The 4,086-nt window shown below is 39.9% G+C and overlaps 1 non-coding gene across 1 annotated transcript; it reads right to left on the bottom strand.

The window, feature by feature from the left end:
* Window positions 1–496: 496 nt before the first annotated feature.
* Window positions 497–602, bottom strand: LOC145565800 (small nucleolar RNA R71). The gene has a single exon (XR_014095176.1). It is a non-coding gene; the product is annotated as a small nucleolar RNA R71 (small nucleolar RNA).
* Window positions 603–4,086: the final 3,484 nt, after the last annotated feature.

Here is a 4,086-nt window from a genome sequence, read left to right as displayed (position 1 = left end):
ATTGTTCCCTTTGATCCGGAGATTGAAAGAACTCTTTCAAGGAGGAGAGTAGCAAACAAGACATTGGATTATAGTTCCTCAAGCGAAGTAGAGATTGAACAAGAGCAAGTCATGGGAGAACAACCAAGAGTTGCCTTGAAAGAATTGGGAGTGCCCGGTGCATATAGGTTCGAGAGCGGCATAGCTCCACCTACAACACCGGCAAACGATTTTGAAATTAGGCCGGCAATGATCACCCTAATTGAGAGGAGACAATATAGTGGGGCAAAGAACGAGAGCCCATTGAACCATCTTAAAGAGTTTGAAAAATATTGTAACACAATCAAGGTTAATGGAGTGTCTCAAGAATTTATCCGCCTCAAGTTGTTCCTTTTCTCTCTCATAGGAAGATCTTTGGAATGGCTAGACAAAGAGGTGAAGCCCAATTCATTGAGAACGTGGGATGATGTCACTAAAGCTTTCTTGTCCCGTTTCTATCCTCAAAAGAAAACGGCGGAAGCAAGGGCTTTAATTCAAGGGTTCAAGCAAAAGCCAAATGAGAGTCTTTATGAAGCATGGGAAAGATTCAAGGAGTATCAAAGAGAATGTCCTCACCACGGAATTCCAACATATCAATTGATCCAAATCTTCTATGGTGGTTTGAGTCCTCAAGGCAAGGCATGTCTTGATGGAGGGGCCGGTGGTCCAATCATGAACAAAACCGAAGAAGAAGTTGTGGACATAATAGAGGATGTGGTAACTTACTATAGAGATTGGCAAGATGGGGAAAGAGATTCTTCAAGCAAGCAATCTTCGTTGTACTCGGTGGACCATCTTAATGCCATCAACAATCTTTCCTCTCAAATGACAAACTTGGGAAAGGAGATGACGACGATCAAGGCCAAGTTGGAGAATGTTTCTTCCTCTTCCCAAGCTCCAAATCTTCCCTCCCAAATTAAGGGGAGAGGTACTTCTTCTAACCCTCAAACTCCTTCTACTTCACATAATATGCCTATGGGATGTTTGTTTTGTGATGTATGTGGATCATATGACCATGATTCTAGCAATTGCAACAATGAATGTGTTGATGAGTTTGACAACAATGAGTGTGAGCATGTTAATTTTGTGTCAAACAACAATGTCCAAAGGTTTGATAATTAAAGAGGCCAATGGAATAGGAATTACCAAAACCAAGGCAATTTTGACAACTATAATCATGGTGGTGGTTATAGGAACCAAGGGAATCAAGGTTCTCGCGGTAACCACAACCAAGGTTATAGTGGCCAAAATCAAAGCCAAAATTATGGTAATCAAAACCAAGGCTATGGTAATCAAAACCAAGGTTATGGAAATCATAACCAAGGTAATGGTAACCATAATCAAGGTGGTGGTAACCATAATCAAGGTTATGGTCAAAATCAAAATAGGGGTAATTGGAACAATCAAGGAAGGGGAAATTTTCAAAACAATGCTCAAAGAGGTCCCCCTCCCGGATTTGTTTCAAAGACTCACGGTGAAAATTCCTATTCACAACCTTCTTCTCCTAGGACTACTTTGGAGGAATTGATTGATAATCAAACCAAGATCATTAACACCTATATGGCGGTTAGTGATAAGAAATTCAATGAGATGATGACCCACAATAAGATGCTTGAGACTCAAATAACCCAATTAGCAAGCACTATTAAGGATTATGCTAGTCCTTCATCTTTGCCTTCCCAAGGTGTTGAACCAAAGAAACCCGTGTACTCTATTGCCACTAGTGGAGGAAATGACTTTAGTGAGGGAGTTCCTTGTTCAAAAGAGGGAGAAGATAAGAGTGGTGCTATGGAGAATGAAGATGAGAGGGTTGAGTCTAAGGAAATTTATTGTGAGGTTGAGGAAAAAGAAGAAAGTGTTGTTGAAAAGATGAGTGAGGTAGAGAGATTTCCGATCTACCATACCCCCAAAAATACTTGAGATTCAAAATGGATGAGCAATTTGGGAAGTTCCTTGAAGTTCTTAAGGAAGTCCATGATTCAACACCCTCTACCGAGCCAATTCCCGATATGCCTAAGTACTCCAAGTTTCTTAAGGAGATACTAGAGGAGACGAAAAATTTTGATGAGGGTAGTTCGGTGGAAGGAGGGAAGTGTTTTAGTGCTCTTGTCCATGGTGAGCTTCCGGAGAAAATGGAAGATCCGGGGAATTTTTCAATCCCTTGTCAAATCAAGAAGATGGTTTTTGAGAATGCTTTGTGTGATCTAGGGGCTAGTGTGAGTATTATGCCCTTTTTGGTTTTCAAGAGGCTTGATCTAGGTGAGCTTCAACCATCTAATATAACACTTCAATTGGCCGATCGCTCTATTAAGTTTCCCAAGGGGAAAATTGATGATGTCCCTCTAAAGATTGGAGAGTTTGTCTTTCCCGTGGATTTTGTTGTTTTGGAGATTGAGGAAGATGAGCATATTCCAATCATTCTAGGGATACCTTTCTTAGCCACCTCGGGAGCCTTAATAGATGTGAAGGGAGGCCAAATCACTTTGAGATGTGGAAAATTAGAAGAAAGTTTTAAGTTGAAGCCAATGCATGAGTCTTTATCTTGTGTGCAAGATATAGCATGTGCTAGTCTTTCTCGTTCCATTGATGATGTGTGCATGGTTGATTCTTCTACTAACGATGCTTTTGAGATTGTTGATGATGTTTGTGCAAGTCTTGATGATGTTAGTGAAGAAGAATTTGTAATTCAAAAGCCAAGGGATGAGAAAGAAATTGAGATTCCAAATTGGTTCAAGCTTAATTCTCAAGATGAAGAGAAAGCTTCCATAGTCAAGGATGTTGAAGTCAAGCCGAAGAAAAAGGCCCGTGACTCGAAGAAATCAAGAAAAAGAAAGAAATTGAGAAAAGAGAAGGAAGAATTTGAAATGAATTTTGTGAAGGTTTCATTAAGCAACGATGAGAAGTTGCTCAAAATTGAAGAAGATTTTGCTCTATCAACTACCTTGGAGAAGGTGGTGTTCTTTGACCCTCCATGATTTGGAGGAAGGGTCGAGCTTAGGACCTTAAGCAAGCGCTTCCCGGGAGGCAACCCGGAGTTTCTAACTTTTCCTTTTGATTTTTGAATTTTCTTATTTTTGTTTCTTTTATTATTTTGTCTTTCCTTTCACTTTTCTACTTGATTGGATTTTTAGGATGACTTTTGCGGGATTGGAATTCTACAAGTATGCATGGTGAATGGAAGGTGTTCGTGGCACAAATCACATTTTGTTCGATTCTAATCGAAATTTGAGGTAAAAAGGGTAAGAATTTTAGAAAGGTAAGATAGGAAATTCATGTTTTGAAAGTTGGAGGAAATTGATACTTAGTGAATTTTTGTGGTGAGCACATGAATTTTCAACTTTGAGGGCTTTGAAAATGAATTTAGCTACTGCCTATGTTGCTCCTCATCACCATCATGATTCATGTGCGCACCAAAATAGGCAGTAAGTATCAAATTGATGAGAAAAAGGAAGAAGTGGGTACGCACAGGGATGTGCGGCCGCACACGAGGCATGTGCGGGCGCACAGCCTGCGTGTGCGGGCGCACATCAGCTCTGTGCGGCCGCACATGGCTGGACGGGCATAATACCCTTCTTCCTCCTCTTTCCTCCCTTCATTTCCTCATTTCCCCTTATCTTCAACATCACGAACTCCCTTCAAACCCTCCTCTTGTGCGCACCATCTCCTCCCTTATTCACCATCAAAAATCACTCAAATCCTCACTAAAATCACTCCATTTTCACTCAAAATCACTCACAAATCTTCCTACACTACAAATTCCTCACAAATTGACCCAAATTTCACTCACTCTCTCTCCTACTCTTGGTGGCCGAAATTGGGGTTTTCTTTGTGGGTTGAAATTGCTTGCTCAAAGTTGGTTAATCTTGCTTCTTTTATGGTATAATCACTAAACCTTGCTTTAATTTTGCCAATTATATCATAATTTTGCATAGATTGAAAATTTGTATGAGCATGAATAGTGTAGTATTGGTTTTGTGATTTTTGATTCTTGATCTTGATATTGGTTGTGATTTGGTGATGTTTATTGATTGATTTTGCATAACATTGTATTGTTTGTTGATTTTGTAG

This window comes from Chenopodium album, chromosome 10 (genome assembly GCF_948465745.1).
Source record: "Chenopodium album chromosome 10, dcCheAlbu1.1, whole genome shotgun sequence".
Taxonomy (NCBI): domain Eukaryota; kingdom Viridiplantae; phylum Streptophyta; class Magnoliopsida; order Caryophyllales; family Amaranthaceae; genus Chenopodium; species Chenopodium album.
The sequence above is the reverse complement of the archived record's forward strand: the minus strand, read 5'-3'. Positions and strand labels throughout refer to the sequence as shown.